This window comes from Cibotium barometz, chromosome 13 (assembly GCF_041138505.1).
Source record: "Cibotium barometz isolate CiBa-2024 chromosome 13, ASM4113850v1, whole genome shotgun sequence".
NCBI lineage: Eukaryota > Viridiplantae > Streptophyta > Polypodiopsida > Cyatheales > Cibotiaceae > Cibotium > Cibotium barometz.
The window spans coordinates 12,155,817-12,176,248 of record NC_141058.1 but is presented as its reverse complement, the minus strand read 5'-3'; positions in this window follow the sequence as shown (position 1 = coordinate 12,176,248).

The window sequence follows — 20,432 nt, the reverse complement described above, 5'->3', positions numbered from 1 at the left end:
ATTAAACTTAAAAATTTATTTTTTTAAATTGAATAACATGAACTTTAAAAATAATATTATTGATCTAATTCTAAAATATAATCCTTTAAAATTAGTGATTTTAAATTCTTTTATTTAATAAGTTATATATATTTTATTATTTAAAATTCTATATTCTATTTCTCTAAATTACTAAATTAAACTTTTTAAAAATATGTTTTTGAAAAAAAAGGGGAGGTGGGAAGGAGGTGTCACGTGTCACATGCGTGCATGACACGTGGCATCCTCTTGGCATGTGGCACTATTATGGTTGATGTGGCAATTCCATGATGTGGCATGCCATGTCACCAAGTGCGAGGTGGCATGCAAAGGTGACAAGAAGATGTGGCATTAATGATGACTAGGATGATGAGGTGGGGAGTCAACTAGGTTGACCATGTTGACATGGAGGGTGGAGGTGGCAAGGTGAGGTGGCAAGCTGCTTATGTGGATCCTCTCGAAGCTGATGTGGACATTAAGTGGCATGCATATATAAGATTTGTGCCTACCCAAGAGCCTCACATATGGAATGATATCTAAGCTTTGAAGTTTACCAAGCCTATATTTCCAAACCTAACTAGGATTGGTTTTAGACTTGAAAAGGGGAGAGTGGACACAATATCGGAATTTTCACTTGGGAGGATTGAAAATGGACCTTCCCATACTCAAATTAAGCCAAAATGTTTTTAATAAATTCATGGCAACAAGTGTATTGATCCCTAGAGTTTTTAGATTGAAAGATTCAATATTTGATTTTCTAGAATTAAATTACAATTGATTTAATGGGCCTCTAACAATCATAACAAATTTTCCAAAGTAAATCTACAAAAATCCAACCGTTAGATTTGTAATTTTACCTTATACCCACATTATACTAATCTTTCCCAATCTAATCATCACTAGATCCATACAATTTGAGCATTTTAAATGGTAGATGTGGTAGGAGGACAAAATAATATGTTTTACCTTATACCCACACTCTCTCTCTCTCACACACACACACATACACCTCTCTCTCTCTCTCTCTCTCTCTCTCTCTCTCGCTCTCTCATGCATACACATGCACTCTCTCTTCTCACACCCCCTCACACACACATAGAAACCCTCTCTGTGTGTGTGTGTCTCTCTCTCTCTCTCTCTCTCTCTCTCTCTCTCTCTCCACACACACACACACACACTTTTTTTCACGATCATGTGTGTGACTGTGTGTGTACATACACACATGTCTGTGATTGTGTAACGTCAACTTCATGCTTGCATGCATCGTGCAAGTGTCTTGATTATACGCATGTGCTAGTGTGTGTATGTGCACGTGTCTGTGTGTATGTTGTCTGTGTGTGTATGTTTGTGTTTATGTATGTCTACGTGCGACTCTGTGTGCATGTATGTGTGTGCGAGCATGTGAATGTGTTCGTGTGTGCATCTTTGTATCTATGTGTGTGCATGTGCACGTACATATGTGTGTGTGCATGTACACGTGCAAATGTGCATACATGTACATCTATGTATACATGTGTGCATGTGTGGGTGTGCACATCTATGTGTGTACACGTGTACTTATGTACGTGAGTGTGTGTACGTGAGTGTGTGTACGTGTGTATATGTACACATGTTGACTTTATGCATGCATGGTTCCTGCAAGTGTCTTGATTGTGTGTATGTGCTAGTGTGTGTATGGTGTGAGTGTGTGTATGTTTGTGTTTGTGTGTATCCATGTGCGAGTGCAAATGTGTATGCGTTTATGTTTATGTATACATGTGTGCATGCATGTACTTGTGTATGTGTTGTGTATGTGCGTATATGTATGTGCTTATGTGCATGTATGTGTATGTGTATGTGCAAGCTTGCGTGTAAGTGTGTATATCTTTATGTGTGTGCACGTGTGTCCATGCGTGCCAATGTGTGTATATGTGTATTTGTATACGTGTGCATACGTATCTCGTGTGTGTGTGTGTGTGTATGTGTGTGTATAGATCTATTTATATATACATGCTTACATACCTATAGATACATAGTGTATGTATGTATAGGTATGTATATCCTCTCTCTTACACATGCACATAATATAATATTAGAAGATAAATATGTGTGGGTGTGTATGTGGAGGAAAGGGGATTACTTTCTAATGTATTATATATATATATATATATATATATGCATGGTCACATACCTATAGATACATACATACATACATAATATATATGTGTGTATGTATGTATTTATCTACTTATGCATAAGTATGTTTATTCTCTCTCTTACACATGCACATAATATAATATTAAAAGATATATGTGTGTGGGCACTGGACAATTTGCTTTCTAATGTATTATATATATATATGTATATATATATATAAGAAACTCATGTGCGAACGAAACCCACCCCCAAAGACTGTCTTCTCTTTTTTCAAAAATGACCCCCCCCCCTTCTTTCTTCACGTAAAAGGATAGAAGAGTAGGTACCAGTTGTATAGATAACCCAGCTTCATGCCTGGTATGCGTGTGGATAGGCTCTTCGGGATAGCCTCTTCGGTTCGAACAGCCTGACAGCCTACAGGCATCTCTTTGGAAACCTGCCCGGCGCCTGTTGGGATATGGAATAATGGATGGTTTAACTAGCCATACACCCAACTGACCGAACTTCCGAAGGTCCGAATGGTTCATTTTCTCGATTTCGATATTAAAGACTGCCGACCGTAATTGAATCTGTGCCCGTGATGATTGATCTCTGAATCTGTGCGCGTGAACTATCGAATCTCAATCTCCGTGAGTCCGTTCACCGTTGCAGTTGGCAGTGCCAGTGCCAGTGCCAGGCTCCCGCTACCCAAAAAGCAATGCGCGCCACACGCAGCGAACGGAAAACTGCAGGGGTATTCCAAGAATCCAAGATATTAAAGATTAACAAGTTAAGCTTCTTTATAAAAAGCTTTTTTTAAAAATCTTCCCATTTCTGTAATATAATTCGAGTCTTTAAAAAAAGGCAAAGAAAATCTTGCAAACTCTGCAGACATCACCATGCTTGCTTGTAGCTAGCTGCAGGTGCCTGTGCTGATCCGCTTTCGTACTTCCTCCACCTTCAGAAATCTCGCGCGGAGCTCTACTCATCTTCTGTGAATCTGTGGACGTTCTTTCTCTACCGAGCGTAAATTGTAACTCTTCACTACTTTTCACCAGACAAGCTTGTAAAAGAAAAGCTCTTCTAGGAGCAAAACGAGACGTATTATGATGCGCAAACATTCACAAGAGAAGCTTCTCATAGATATTCCATGGTGAGATATAGTTTCTATGGTTATTTTGAGGGAGAGAGAGAGGGGGGAAGTCTAGGTTGAAGTTCCGACAGTAAAGAAAGAAAAAGAGTTGCATGTGCCCAAGGGTAGTGTGATCCTTAGAGGAGTGGGGATTCCATTTGTTCAAGAAGACACTGAAGATCTATTTATGCAAGGGGCTCGTATCTTTCTCAAGGTAATGGTCGAGGCTAGTCCAATACGATAGGCGGTCATTGAAGACTTGGGTATAGAGAAGCTTGCTGCTTTTAAAGCTGTTGTAGATGATCTATAACCAACAAAATCGATTCTACCACCGCTAGGCAAAAAGACATTATAATATTTTTTAAATTTGGCTTTTAGCCAAAAAAAAAAAAGGCATTTAGTATAAGTTTTGGTAATTAAAGGCACTTACTTTTATTTTAGTTTGTTTGTAGAAATGCTATAATTATTGAGTAACACATTGTACCCTAGAGTCATTGCTGCCAGAATATGCACTAATGTCATGTTGAAGTGCCTTTGGCTATGTGTGATGATGAGAACTTCACGCTAGTAGCTAGCTATTGAAAACGTATGGATGAAATAGGGGGCTGCAACAACTAGCAATGCAAATACCTTCTATGATTTAATAAATTTTATCCCCGCTTGTGCTTGACTGTTGGTTAGTGAATGGAAACAACTGTTGCTCTTTAAGACAGCAAGCAAGTAAAGTAAGAACAAACCTTTCACTGCTTGTTAGTTGTAAAGAGTTTCAGCAAGTTGAAATCCCCATGTGACCATAATACATCAGAGTCTGGATATGAAAGGAAACAACATCTCTTGCTTGTATTGGTTTTGAGTAAATTGTTCACCCAGCTTGTGCAAGACGATATTCTATAGAGCTGGAAACTCAAGGCTCTATGATGCCAAGATCCAAGCTAGCAACTGTTTTGCCTTTTGAACCAATCTCTACACTCTTGCTTGGAGATCTTCACACTCAAGAAACCTTGTATGCAAGTTAGGAGAATCCTATGGTGTATGGGGCACATTGGCTCACACTAGTGGACTGGGTTCAATTCCCAGTAGGGCCATACTTGCAAACACAGTGTTAGCCAAGTGACTTCCTAAATTTTTGCACTTGAAATTGTAAAGTTGGTACACTTTTGCATCAACTATTCATTAACATGCTCAATATTGATGCCTAGATCTGTAATAGAACAGCATGGTATTCTTTTCTTGATGAAAATGTACTAAAATGTTGTAATCCAGAATATGTGCTTGCAAACAATGTCTTCTCAACACTTTTCTTGCTGCCTTTACTTGTAATACATCATGATTTATACAAATTTGTGGAGATTTGTACTACTCCAACAGATTTGTAATCTATGTCCAACTTCTTTGCAAGAAAGTGACAAGATTAGAAAGATTTGATCAAGAATCACTATTGTTCTGTTCTGTATCAAGATTTGATTTTAGCACAATAAACTTTGCATAATCTGTAAACTGCTCTGTTCTACACTGTAGATCTGCAACAACAGAATTGTACTCTGCATTACAATCTTCAACTCTGTTCTTGAATCTCTGCGATAATTATATTCTGCACGCTTCTTGAAAATGCACCAAGATTTTACACACTTTCTTGAAACTGTATCAATTTTTTGCACTTTTTTTGAAACTGCACCAAGATTCTACATAGTAACCTGAAATCTACATAGCAATCTGAAAACTCTGCACAACAATCTTTTCTTGCAATCTTTTTCCAAGAACTCAAAGATTTGGCAATCTAGGATTTGATCTTGAAGAAGTAAGGGCTCTAAAGATCAATCTTTGAAAAAGAATGTTCCCTAAGCAAGATAGTGCAATAAAATCACTCAATATTGGTTACTAAAACTTCTCTGAACCCTAATTTCAAAAATCAAGAAAATTTTCAAGAAATCAAGATCAAGAACTTCAAGAAATCAAACAATGCCTAATTAAAAAACCCCTTATCTATCAATTTTTCATAAATAAATTTAAAAACCCCTTCTGTTGAACCCACGTGCTATGCTTACATATTTATATGATTGACCCCCCCCCCTCGGCCTGCTGAAAAGATGCAGGGGGGAAGAGAGCTTGAGCTCTTGCAAGCACACACACACTCACAAAACCCTAATAGAGAATACACAAGGTGAGAGAGGCTGAAAATCTTCTTCTTCTTCTTCACTCAACACTCAACACACCATATACAAAGATGAGAGTACACACAATATGAAAGGTACTCAACCAAATACATACACGACGGGTTCTCTATAGTGTGAACCCAACTAAATGAGCTGGCGCTATAACTATGCCAGTCTCTAGAATGGCTGTCACACAGCCTGTCATCCCACTGGCCGCATATCACCCAAGATCTCACCAACCATGCCAGTGGTGTAAGTGTGGGGCCTATCCCCCAGACGGGTCATCAGTGTCCACCGCCTCACTGGATGAGCTCAATATCTCAACACTCCCCCTCGAGCTCAACTCCATCTCATGTACACCAAGCAAAGCCCTGAATCTGCAGAGCTTCTCTGTACCCAATGCTTTGGTGAAGATATCAGCTACCTGATCCTCTATGCTGACAGAAACAAGGTCGAGGTCTCCTTCCAAGACCTTCTCCCTGACGAAGTGGTAGTGGACCTCTATATGCTTCGTACGAGCATGAAAGACTGGGTTCCTGGCCAACTATATACTGCTAATGTTGTCACAAAAATGACAACTTTTCTATCCACTGATAGACCCAAATCTGCAAGTAGCTTTCTCAACCAAGCTACCTCACATGCTGCCATAGCAGCTCCTCTGTACTCGGCCTCTGTACTGGATAGAGCAACCTTAGGCTGCTTCTTGCTGCTCCAAGTCACAGCAGCACTCCCCAAAGAAAACATGAATCCACTAGTAGATCTCCTATCTGAGATACTACCAGCCCAATCAGCATTTGTGTATCCATGTACACATATCTCTGTCCCAGTCTCATAGAATAGTCCACAATGCAAAGTAGACCTCACATACCTCAGTATGCGTCTCATTGCATCCAAGTGCGGTTTTCGTGGAACCTGCATAAACTGACTCACCAACCCAACATCATAGCTCAAATCTGATCTGGTGATCATCATGTAGATCAAACTTCCTACTATGCGCCTGTACATAGTAGGATCCTCCAAGATCTCTCCTGAATCTGCACTCAACTTGCCATTCTGATCCAATGGCACGGAAATAGGCTTACAGCCTGTCATACCATACTTGGACAACATGTCCAAGCCATACTATCTCTGCAGTAATCCAATACCATGTGGTGACCTAATCACCTCAATGCCCAAGAAATATCTGCGCTCCCCCAGATCCTTCATCTCAAACTTCTGTCTAAGCAAGATCTTTACATCAAAGATCTCTACATCATGGTCCCCCGTAATGATCAAGTCATCTACATAGATGACAACAAGCACAACCCCTCTATCACCATGTCTCACATACAGTGAGAAATCTGCATTGGCTACATGAAAGCCAATAGTGACAAGATATTCAGAAATCTTGTCAGACCATTTTCTTGGTGCTTGCTTTAAGCCATACAAGGCTTTCTTCAACCTGCAAACATGCTCGGGGTGACTCACATCCTCATAACCAGGTGGCTGCAACATATACACCTCTTCTTGCAAATCCCCATGCAAGAATGCATTCTTTACATCCATCTGATGTAAAGACCATTGCTTTGACGCAGCCACTGCGATCACAACTCTCACCGTTGCCATCTTGGCAACTGGGCTGAAAGTTTCCTCATAATCAATGCCATATGTCTACGCATATCCTTTGGCTACCAACCTAGCCTTATACCTGTTTATGCTTCCATCACTGTTATGTTTTACTTTGTACACCCACTTGCATCCAATGGCTTTCTTGCCTTCAGGCAATTGCACTAAGTCCCAAGTTTCATTTCCATATAGTGCATTCATCTCCTCATCCATAGCTTTCTCCCAACACACATTTTCAATAGCCTCATCAATGCATTTGGGCTCAACAACCTGCACAACCTTTGCCATATATGCATAGTGATGTGCCACATAACCATCATAGGTAAATCTCTGCACAAGATTTTTTAGTCTCCCCCAGATCTTTGCAGCTTTTCATTCATGGCTTCCATAGCATTCTTTACACCAGGTGTTCTCATAGCTGGGATCCCAAGCTCCTCATCAAGGCTCATATCTGAGCCACTAGACTCTCCATCAACATGAGAATGCCCTGCAGAAATGTCAGGCATACCAAGGGGCTCAACCACTTTCTCTTTTCCTTTCCGTGATGTACTAATCACATTTGCAGGACTGGTATTATGACGCAGCCTGCCACTCCATGGTCTATCAACAGACCCACTAGATGAGGACTCTCCTGGTCCACTCAAAGACTGTGATTGCTGACCTGCATTCTGTGCAACCGCACTTACACTCACATCAGTCCCAACAGCTTCTTTTTCAGCAGCATACCAGCTTCTCATCTCATCAAAGACAACATCCCTGCTTACCCTCAACTCACGTGTAGCAGGGTTATAACACTTGTATCCCTTTTTCTCAAGGGAATATCCAATAAACACACATTTTTCAGCTTTCGGATCCAGCTTAGTTCTCAGCTCATCTGGCACATGCACATATGCAATGCATCCAAAAACGTTCAGATAAGACAAATAAGGTTTTTTGCCAGTAAACCTCTCCTCTAGAGTTACATCATGTATGGCTGCAGTCGGAGTCCTGTTCATGATGTATACTACTGTAGAAACAGCCTCAGCCCAATAGCTATGCAGCATATTTTTCTCTTCCATCAATGCCCGCGCAATCTCAGCAATGTGCCTGTTTTTCCGCTCAGCAACTCCATTTTGCTGCGGAGTGTATCTGCATGTAAACTGTCTCCGAATACCATTCTTCTTCAAAAATTCAGAGAACTCATTGGAGAAGTACTCTCCCCCTCTATCTGACCTTAGGCACTTTACATATTTCCCTGTTTGCTTTTCAACCAAAACTCTGAAATTCTGAAAGTGAGTGAAGACCTCACTCTTCTCCTTCATGAAATATACCCACACTTTCCTTGTGTGGTCATCAATGAACGTCACATAATACCTGCAGCCTCCCATAGACATGGTCTTCGTAGGACCCCATACATCTGAATGCACAACATCTAGTGCATTTCTACTCATATATCTATTGTGTGGAAATACATGCTTTGTTTGCTTTCCAAATTGGCATGCTTCACATATTCTCTGCATACCTTCCACTTTAAACTTTGGCAGCCCTGTCGCAATTCCTTTAGTCTGCATAGACTTCATTCGCTACACATTCACATGTTCAACCATGGCTTCGCCAAGTGAGGGCGATTCAAAAGTGGGAGACAGGTGATCTTATTCTACAAGGTGAGAATAAGAAGGTCCATACAACATCAAGAGTCGTCGTCTTCGCAAGAAAGTGGTAAGAGGTGAACCTTTAACTTTCGAAAGTTCAGAGTCAGAGTCATCCGATGAAGAAGAGACAAGTGATAGCTCCGAGGATTCCATCTCAGAAGGAGAGGTGGAGAGAGTTGCATTTGGTCTTTCCCTGGGAAGGGATCGAGGGGATGCTGAAGACAATGGAGCCTTGGAAGGGGAAGCTTCTTCAACCATGTGCAAGAAAGGAGATGTGGACCTCACTAGTCTTCACCAACAGAATGAACTTCTTGATGAGTCCATAGCAGGTACTGAAAGGGAGAATTACTTAAAAATGTTGGATGGATTTCCTAACCTGTTTGCAAACAGCTACTCACAAGTACGCCAAGTTACCTCAGTAGAGCACAAGATTGATCTCAAGCCCCAAAGTAAGCCAGTGGTACAGCGGCTAAGGCGTTTGGGAGTAGTGCAAGCAGAGGTGCTTAAGAAGGAGGTAACTAATTTGCTTGAAGCTGGATTTATTTTTCCAGTAGAGAATTCAGAGTGGATTTCCCCAGTTGTAGTCACTCCCAAAAAGGGTGGAAAATGGCGTGTGTGTGTGGACTTTCGCCCTCTGAATGCATGCACAAAGAGGGATTATTATCCTCTACCCTTTCAGGATGAGATTTTGGATCAAGTTGCAGGTCATGAGTTGTATTCAGTGTGTGATGGATACTCTGATACTTCCAAATCCGGATTTGTGAAGAAGATCAAAGGAAAACCTCATTTATCACCCCTTGGGGAGTGTATGCCTATAGGGTGATGCCATTTGGCTTGACCAATGCACCAGCAACTTTTCAACGCTTCACGAGTCAAGTATTTGCACCTTACTTGGGGAAGTTTATAAGGGTCTTTCTGGATGATTTTTGCATTTATTCAAGCCGCATGGATCACTTGGAAAAGTTGAGGTTGGCCTTGCAAAGTATTGATGATGCAAAAGGGTGTCTTAATCCTAGAAAATGCCGCTTGGCACGAAGGAAGGTGGTTCTCTTGGGACATGTTATCTCAGAAGAAGGCATAGAGATGGATCCTGAGAAGGTGCAGGCAATTGTGGCCCTCCCACCACCTACCAATGTACGGGAGGTTAGGAGGATTTTGGGTAAAACAAAGTATTACCAACGCTTTGTTGACATGTTCTCTGAGAAGATGTATCCTATAAATCTGTTAACAAAGAAGAATGTTTCTTTCCAATGGGGGCCCGATTAAATTCAATCTTTTTGTTTGCTCAAGGAATGCATGAGTCAAAGTCCAATTGTGCAGCCTCCTAGGTGGGGGGAGGACTTTTATGTGAACCCAAGTGTCTCATCACATTCAGTGGGTGCCATACTCTTGCAAAAGGGAGAGCAAGGGCGTATGCAACTAGTGTATTATGCAAGCCGACAACTCACTGATGCCGAGGAGAGGTATGGTGAAATGGAGAAAGGTGGTTTGTCTCTTGTTTTTGCAGTAAAGAAGTTCCAGTCATACTTGTTACCTCGCCCTTTTTTCTTCCTCACATCTCAACCTTCTTTACAATTCTTGGTCCGCAAACCCAATCCTGCAGGAGGGAAGTTTGCAAAGTGGATTTGCGAGCTTCAAGAATTCTCTTTCACTTTTATTATAGAAAACACCACTAGGGCCTCTCTTGCAGATTTGCTTACAAGGAAGGAAGAGGAAGAAGGAACAGGAGCAAAGGAAGAGGTATATGAAGATTTGGAAACGCCACCAACTGCTTTCACTATGCATTTTGATGGAGCCTTTAGCCCTTCCAGGCAATGTGGGGCTGGGAGGATAGTTTTATTCGATCGAGAAGGAAAAGAGGTATGGGCCAAGGGTAGGGAATTTCCAAAGGCTATATCAAATAATGTGGCTGTGTATAATGCATTAATTTGGGGATTAGAAGATTGCATAAAAGATGGAATTGAAGAGGTAGAGGTTAAAGGGGATTCACAATTGGTCATCCGACAAATGAAAGGAGAGTATAAGGCAAGGAGTCCTAATCTCCAAGAATTGTATAAAAGGGCAATGGATTTGAAAGAAGCTTTTGAGTTTTGTAAATTTGTGCATGTTAACAGGAAGGATAATCAAAAGGCTGATGAATTGGCTACTAAAACCTTGGCTTCTTTCAAAGTAGCTACTCTTGCATTAATGGATACAGGTTGGCCTAAGCTCCAAGATGTTCAACACTATTTAGATACAGGATACTTCCCTCCTGGATTGAATCCTCAACAGAAGCAAAGGCTTGCCAGGAAAGCTCATCCTTACACAATTCTAGGGGATGTTCTTTACAAGCAAGGTAAGGATAAGATTCTTAGGAGGGTAGTGAGCCTGGAAGAATCTAAAAGGATTATGGAATTATGTCATGAATGTTCAGGTCACTTTGCCTCAGCCAGCACAACTCGGAGGATCCTTAACACAGGTTATTATTGGCCTCGACTCAGCAAAGATGTCTATGAGTGGTGCAGAAGCTGTGAAGTATGCCAGGCATATGGGCATAAGCAATTGGTTCTCGGACCCTTAAACCCTATCCCAGCATATGGTCCATTTGAAAGGTGGGGATTAGATTTTGTGGGCCCACTTCCTCGTTCCTCACATGAGAAGTATTACATATTGGTGGCCACAGATTATGCAACAAGGTGGGCAAAAGCAAAGGCAATGGTCAATAATAAAGCAGTAGCTGTGGCATCTTTTCTCAGGGAATACATATGTGCCCGATTTGGGTGTCCATTAGAAATCCTTACGGATGGGGGGAGGTCTTTCAGGAATGACTTGATTGAAGCTTTGGTGCAGAAATTAAAAATAAAGCATGCTATGTCAACTCCCTATTATCCCCAATGTAATGGTTTAGTAGAAAAAACTAATGGACTGCTTTGTGGATCTTTGTCTAAGCTAGTGGATACTATGAAGAGAAAGTGGGATGTGTATTTGCCAGAGGTCCTATGGGCCTATAGGACAACTCACAAACTCTCTCTTGGTTTCACACCTTTTCAGTTAGTTTATGGAATGAAGCCTATTTTGCCAATAGAATTGGAAATCACAAGCCTTCGCACATCTTTTGCATGCTTGAATAATGAAGAAGAAACACATGCCCAACGCTTAGCACAACTGGAGATCTTGGATGAGAGGCGACTTCAGGCACTTCAAAATTTGGAGGCTGCACAACAACGGTGCAAGGCAAGGCATGACACTCTCACGAGGAAGAAGAAGAAGCCAGAACTCAAGCAAGGAAGCTTAGTCATCATGAGGTATGATGGCCGTGTGGAGAAACGGCTAGATAAGAAGCTTCTTCAACGATGGGAAGGCCCCTTCAAGATAAAGCAAAAGTTCAAAAATAACACCTATCTTCTAGAGGATGCAAGTGGCCAAGAGGTTCCCGGACGTGCCAATGAGTACCGGCTAAAGATATTCTACCCTCGAGCACCATGGCCAGCAAACCCCCCAGACAAGCATGGAGGATCTGCTGGGGGGGGAAAGATGTGACGTGAAAAATTGATATCTTTCATTGTCAATTTTGTGCATATTTTGATGGTTTTGCAATGGTAATAAGGTGGAAGCTTGTCCAAGAAGATTGCGGCGCCCACAATGGAATAACGGTGTGGTGATGCGGCGGCTTGGCGGCTACCCAGATAACAACATTCTATCTTCAACAAATATAATGGTTTTACTTGATTTAGGGTGCACACATATTGTAAATGCCACAAGTATGCTTAATAAATACTTTGGTATGGTAGATAGGCTAGTGATGTGGAAAATAAAAGTGGGCCTTCATGCTCACATGGATTTTAATTGTATTATTAATATGGTATTCACCATAAGGCTACAAGTTGGGGAGTGTGGAAGGCGTGTGGAGGAGTGTGTGTCGGTGCATAATTGGGAAAGATTCTTCTAGAATGCCTACATGGAAGAGGAGAATTCCGCCATGTGTAAGTGGGATCTCCACCTACATGCCACTTAGACTTGGCTATTATCTCATCACACTCTCAAAGTCAAAAAGTCTTCAATTTAATAATCAATAGAAGACTTAGCCTAAGAGGACAATTGATGGTGACATCTACCCTTATGTCACTGAAGGGTTGAAGATTTTTATGTTGTAATTTGTAACAATGGAAGAGAGGGTGATTCTCCACCTATAAAAGGAGCCCTCCTCTCCCTTTCAAATCAAGGAATGAGCCTCCTCAATTGAGCACTTTGTGTCATTGCCACTCTCTTATCTTTCAAACCCCTATTCAAACACTCTCTTTACATGTGAATGTCTCATTTAGCATTAGCTCCTCATGCTTAACCCAATTTTGGACCTCTTTGATGATTCATGATAAGTGGGATAAGGAGTTATTATCTTGGCGGGCCTGTGACTTCTCAAGGTAGCCCTTGCCTTATTGCCGCCCTCCTTTGGAGGTACCAATGGTTTTAGCGGTAATGAGCATGTGGAAAGACTTTGGGGACCATAGGTAAATCTTTACGATTGTCCGCTGAGCAATGTTAACCCTTACCCTCTAGCTTGAATCATGAAGGAGATGAAAGGCAAGAGGCTATGTGAAAATTGAGGTTTCATGCAAAGAGAGAGAAGTGCAGTTTTGTGGTCCAATATCCAAATTTCAACCGGTAATTACTCATCACTCGGGTGTTGGTTTCTTAAATTGATCATATGGCTAGGAAGCTCTTTCTATGATCTTTCCACTCATGTAACTAATTTCTTAATCCCTTACTTCATTGATGATCAGAATTTCTCTCAAAGTTGCTAATTTTTAGGCGAATTTTGGCAGTTTTATAGTCTTGTAGTAAAATGCTCATAACTTTTCGCTCGGTTGTCCGTTTTTGAAAGTTTTTATATGGGCACGAAGCTCTCTTCAAGCTCTACGCACCTATATAATCCATTTTTGCAGAGACTATATGGATTTAAAACTGCAATTCTCTGTGTATCTCTGTTTTTATAGAATTTTGGCAGTTTTATAGTCTTGCAGTAAAATGCTCATAACTATTTGCTCGGTTGCCCGTTTTTGAAAGTTTTTGTATGGACGTAAAGCTCTCTTCAAGCTCTACGCATCTATATAATCCTCTCTTACACAGCCTATATGGATTTAAAACTGCAATTCTCTGTGTATCTCTATTTTTATAGCTTTTTGGCCATTCTTTCTTCTTAATCATGATTAATTCCTCCTAATCTCTTATCAAAAGGCAAACCCCATGTGTCTTATCGTCTTGTAAGTGATTGCTATATTCATTTGCTTTAATATGTTCCGACCAAATCGTCCAATTCGAACGGATGAACCTTACCAATATTCTCCGTATGTTTTCGTTCACATAATCCTGAGTCGGAAGATTTTCTTCCAACAAAGAATCGCCCTCTTGTTTGGAGCTGCAAGACTGGCTGAAATTCTTGCTTCTCCGGAGCCTTTCATCTTTCCTTCCATGAATTATGATCTCACCTTTGATGTGTATATCTTTATCTTAACCTAGGGAGAGAAAGGGAGGTGAGGAGGCTGTGAGGTTTCATACAAGTGTGTTTTGATTCTGAGAAGTGACCGAAGTCCAAACCCCAACTTCATGTCACATCTTTTGGTGGAGACGGCGAGCAGGTTTTACTTAGAATTATTCTATTTTAACCTCAAGGTCTCGCATGATCAAAGGAAAGTTATTTTGAAATAAACAAATTTCCCTTGTTGCTACTTATCTTTTGGTGCAAGATGTTCAACATTCCGGTGTTCCGAGGATCGGAAGGAGAAGACCCGGGGAGTTATCTCCGAGAGTTTAACCGAGCATGCCACTTGACGGGTTGGTCTATGAAGGAGAGGGCAGAAATACTCCAAGATTTCTTGGAGGGTGTGGCCTTAACTTGGTATGAGGCTTTGCCAGAGGAGTCCAAGAATGATTGGGAAAGGTTGCCCAAAGCAATGAAGGAGAGATTTGGGACAGTGGAGTCGCCAAATGCTTTACTATTGCAATTGGATCAAATTTTCCAAAAGGATGGAGAGTCAGTTTCTGCCTTTTCACTGAGGTATGAAGCCTTATTCATCAAATATCAACAAGCTGCTTTACATGTTGTTGCTTCTTCTTCTTCACCTTCTATGGAAGATTCAAAGAGTTCTTTAGCAAATGGAGCACCTTAAGATGAGCAAGTTTATCAAGGCTTTGGATCCCCGCTTGCATGAAAAGTTCTTAGTAAAGATCCCACTAGTTTTAAAGAGGCCCTTCGTATTGCTTTGAAGAAGGAGGCCACTCTTCATATTGAGTCCACATTCCAATCTTCTCCAAGTGTGCCAACCCCACCACGAGTAGAGATAGCCTCAACATCTCAAGTACAAGCTCCATCCTTGGATCATAACATTGCACAACTTATAGCAGAATTTGCTGATTTGAAGTTACACTTAGTCAATGCAAGGCCACCTAGGGTTCCACGAGCTGAGGATAAACCCAGGGATAGAAGTAGTGTCACATGCTATGAATGTCAAGAGAAGGGCACTATCGTACTGAGTGTCCAAAGTTGAGAAAAAGTGAGGATAAAAGTTTAGCACTTTTAGAGAAAACATGCTCAGAAGAAGAAGAGGAAACATTGATGCCATTAATGGCAAAAAGGGGTCGTAAAACTAGGAGTCAAGAAGAAGAACAAGAAGATAAATCTGAAGAAGAGGAGAAAAATAAGAAGAAGAAGAAGTCATCTAGGAGAAAAATTGGACAATCTGATTTTCCTCTTAGACAAGGATCTCTTAGTTATGACCTCTTGACAGATCTTAGGGAGAAAACGGCACAAATCACATTTGGGCAGCTTTTGGCACTCTCTCCCAAGCTCAGAAAGGAATGGGGTAAGCTAGCTAGCACAAGGGAATCTAGGAAAAAGAAGAAGAGGGATAATGGGACTCCTATGGTTCAGAAGGTGGATATTGATGTAGGAGATGATGTGCCTGTGATTGATGTCACATTGAGGGGCAAACAATTTCTAATGCATACATTGATGGAGGTGCGTCAATCAATGTCATGAGTGAAAAAACAATGAAAGATGCTGATTTAAAGTTGTCTTCTACTAACTCTCCCTATCGCATCAAACTTGCTGATAATACTAGGGTGAAAACCTTAGGGATTGTCAGGAATTTGGGAGTGGATGTATGTGGTATTTCTGTGCCTACAACTTTCCAGGTCATTCCTACAAAGCCTGATGCTAGGGCTTACCCATTGATATTGGGTAGGCCATGGCTTCGCCAAGTGAAGGCGATTCAAAAGTGGGAGACAGGTGATCTTATTCTACAAGGTGAGAATAAGAAGGTCCACTACAACATCAAGAGTCGTCGCAAGAAAGTGGTAAGAGGTGAACCTTTAACTTCCGAAAGTTCAGAGTCAGAGTCATCCGATGAAGAAGAGACAAGTGATAGCTCCGAGGATTCCATCTCAGAAGGAGAGGTGGAGGGAGTTGCATTTGGTCTTTCCCTGGGAAGGGATCGAGGGGATGCTGAAGACAATGGAGCCTTGGAAGGGGAAGCTTCTTCAACCATGTGCAAGAAAGGAGATGTGGACCTCACTAGTCTTCACCAACAGAATGAACTTCTTCTTGATAAGTCCATAGCAAGTACTGAAAGGGAGAATTACTTAAAAATGTTGGATGGATTTCCTAACCTGTTTGCAAACAGCTACTCACAAGTACGCCAAGTTACCTTAGTAGAGCACAAGATTGATCTCAAGCCCCAAAGTAAGCCAGTGGTACAGCGGCTAAGGCGTTTGGGAGTAGTGCAAGCAGAGGTGCTTAAGAAGGAGGTAACTAATTTGCTTGAAGCTGGATTTATTTTTCCAGTAGAGAATTCAGAGTGGATTTCCCCAGTTGTAGTCACTCCCAAAAAGGGTGGAAAATGGCGTGTGTGTGTGGACTTTCGCCCTCTGAATGCATGCACAAAGAGGGATTATTATCCTCTACCCTTTCAGGATGAGATTTTGGATCAAGTTGCAGGTCATGAGTTGTATTCAGTGTGTGATGGATACTCTGGATACTTCCAAATCCAGATTTGTGAAGAAGATCAAAGGAAAACCTCATTTATCACCCCTTGGGGAGTGTATGCCTATAGGGTGATGCCATTTGGCTTGACCAATGCACCAGCAACTTTTCAACGCTTCATGAGTCAAGTATTTGCACCTTACTTGGGGAAGTTTATAAGGGTCTTTCTAGATGATTTTTGCATTTATTCAAGCCGCATGGATCACTTGGAAAAGTTGAGGTTGGCCTTGCAAAGTATTGATGATGCAAAAGGGTGTCTTAATCCTAGAAAATGCCGCTTGGCACGAAGGAAGGTGGTTCTCTTGGGACATGTTATCTCAGAAGAAGGCATAGAGATGGATCCTGAGAAGGTGCAGGCAATTGTGGCCCTCCCACCACCTACCAATGTACGGGAGGTTAGGAGGATTTTGGGTAAAACAAAGTATTACCAACGCTTTGTTGACATGTTCTCTGAGAAGATGTATCCTATAAATCTGTTAACAAAGAAGAATGTTTCTTTCCAATGGGGGCCCGATCAAATTCAATCTTTTTGTTTGCTCAAGGAATGCATGAGTCAAAGTCCAATTGTGCAGCCTCCTAGGTAGGGGGAGGACTTTTATGTGAACCCAAGTGTCTCATCACATTCTCAGTGGGTGCCATACTCTTGCAAAAGGGAGAGCAAGGGCGTATGCAACCAGTGTATTATGCAAGCCGACAACTCACTGATGCCGAGGAGAGGTATGGTGAAATGGAGAAAGGTGGTTTGTCTCTTGTTTTTGCAGTAAAGAAGTTCCAGTCATACTTGTTACCTCGCCCTTTTTTCTTCCTCACATCTCAACCTTCTTTACAATTCTTGGTCCGCAAACCCAATCCTGCAGGAGGGAAGTTTGCAAAGTGGATTTGCGAGCTTCAAGAATTCTCTTTCACTTTTATTACAGAAAACACCACTAGGGCCTCTCTTGCAGATTTGCTTACAAGGAAGGAAGAGGAAGAAGGAACAGGAGCAAAGGAAGAGGTATATGAAGATTTGGAAACGCCACCAACTGCTTTCACTATGCATTTTGATGGAGCCTTTAGCCCTTCCAGGCAATGTGGGACTGGGGGGATAGTTTTATTCGATCCAGAAGGAAAAGGGGTATGGGCCAAGGGTAGGGAATTTCCAAAGGCTATATCAAATAATGTGGCTGAGTATAATGCATTAATTTGGGGATTAGAAGATTGCATAAAAGATGGAATTGAAGAGGTAGAGGTTAAAGGGGATTCACAATTGGTCATCCGACAAATGAAAGGAGAGTATAAGGCAAGGAGTCCTAATCTCCAAGAATTGTATAAAAGGGCAATGGAGTTGAAAGAAGCTTTTGAGTTTTGTAAATTTGTGCATGTTAACAGGAAGGATAATCAAAAGGCTGATGAATTGGCTACTAAAACCTTGGCTTCTTTCAAAGTAGCTACTCTTGCATTAATGGATACAGGTTGGCCTGAGCTCCAAGATGTTCAACACTATTTAGATACAGGATACTTCCCTCCTGGATTGAATCCTCAACAGAAGCAAAGGCTTGCCAGGAAAGCTCATCCTTACACAATTCTAGGGGATGTTCTTTACAAGCAAGGTAAGGATAAGATTCTTAGGAGGGTAGTGAGCCTGGAAGAATCTAAAAGGATTATGGAATTATGTCATGAATGTTCAGGTCACTTTGCCTCAGCCAGCACAACTCGGAGGATCCTTAACACAGGTTATTATTGGCCTCGACTCAGCAAAGATGTCTATGAGTGGTGCAGAAGCTGTGAAGTATGCCAGGCATATGGGCATAAGCAATTGGTTCCCGGACCCTTAAACCCTATCCCAGCATATGGTCCATTTGAAAGGTGGGGATTAGATTTTGTGGGCCCACTTCCTCGTTCCTCACATGGGAAGTATTACATATTGGTGGCCACAGACTATGCAACAAGGTGGGCAGAAGCAAAGGCAATGGTCAATAATAAAGCAGTAGCTATGGCATCTTTTCTCAGGGAATACATACGTGCCCGATTTGGGTGTCCATTAGAAATCCTTACGGATGGGGGGAGGTCTTTCAGGAATGACTTGATTGAAGCTTTGGTGCAGAAATTAAAAATAAAGCATGCTATGTCAACTCCCTATCATCCCCAATATAATGGTTTAGTAGAAAAAACTAATGGACTGCTTTGTGGATCTTTGTCTAAGCTAGTGGATACTATGAAGAGAAAGTGGGATGTGCATTTGCCAGAGGTCCTATGGGCCTATAGGACAACTCACAAACTCTCTCTTGGTTTCACACCTTTTCAATTAGTTTATGGAATGGAGGCTATTTTGCCAATAGAATTAGAAATCACAAGCCTTCGCACATCTTTTGCACGCTTGAATAATGAAGAAGAAACACATGCCCAACGCTTAGCACAACTGGAGATCTTGGATGAGAGGCGACTTCAGGCACTTCAAAATTTGGAGGCTGCACAACAACGGTGCAAGGCAAGGCATGACACTCTCACGAGGAAGAAGAAGAAGCCAGAACTCAAGCAAGGAAGCTTAGTCATCATGAGGTATGATGGCCGTGTGGAGAAACGGCTAGATAAGAAGCTTCTTCAACGATGGGAAGGCCCCTTCAAGATAAAGCAAAAGTTCAAAAATAACACCTATCTTCTAGAGGATGCAAGTGGCCAAGAGGTTCCCGGACGTGCCAATGAGTACCGGCTAAAGATATTCTACCCTCGAGCACCATGGCCAGCAAACCCCCCAGACAAGCATGGAGGATCTGCTGGGGGGGGAAAGATGTGACGTGAAAAATTGATATCTTTCATTGTCAATTTTGTGCATATTTTGATGGTTTTGCAATGGTAATAAGGTGGAAGCTTGTCCAAGAAGATTGCGGCGCCCACAATGGAATAACGGCGTGGTGATGCGGCGGCTTGGCGGCTACCCAGATAACAACATTCTATCTTCAAATATAATGGTTTTACTTGATTTAGGGTGCACACATATTGTAAATGCCACAAGTATGCTTGATAAATACTTTGGTATGGTAGATAGGCTAGTGATGTGGAAAATAAAAGTGGGCCTTCATGCTCACATGGATTTTAATTGTATTATTAATATGGTATTCACCATAAGGCTACAAGTTGGGGAGTGTGGAAGGCGTGTGGAGGAGTGTGTGTCGGTGCATAATTGGGAAAGATTCTTCTAGAATGCCTACATGGAAGAGGAGAATTCCGCCATGTGTAAGTGGGATCTCCACCTACATGCCACTTAGACTTGGCTATTATCTCATCACACTCTCAAAGTCAAAAAGTCTTCAATTTAATAATCAATAGAAGACTTAGCCTAAGAGGACAATTGATGGTGACATCTACCCTTATGTCACTGAAGGGTTGAAGATTTTTATGTTGTAATTTGTAACAATGGAAGAGAGGGTGATTCTCCACCTATAAAAGGAGCCCTCCTCTCCCTTTCAAATCAAGGAATGAGCCTCCTCAATTGAGCACTTTGTGTCATTGCCATTCTCTTATCTTTCAAACCCCTATTCAAACACTCTCTTTACATGTGAATGTCTCATTTAGCATTAGCTCCTCATGCTTAACCCAATTTTGGACCTCTTTGATGATTCATGATAAGTGGGATAAGTGTTGGAATTAGGGTTGCAGGAATGCACACACAACTTCAAGAAGATGAGGAAGCTTGAGCACAACACAGTAGTGTATTATGAGTGCCAAAAATGAAAGATTCCAAGCCCTAGAAGATAATGGGCGTATATACAATGCACGGGGGA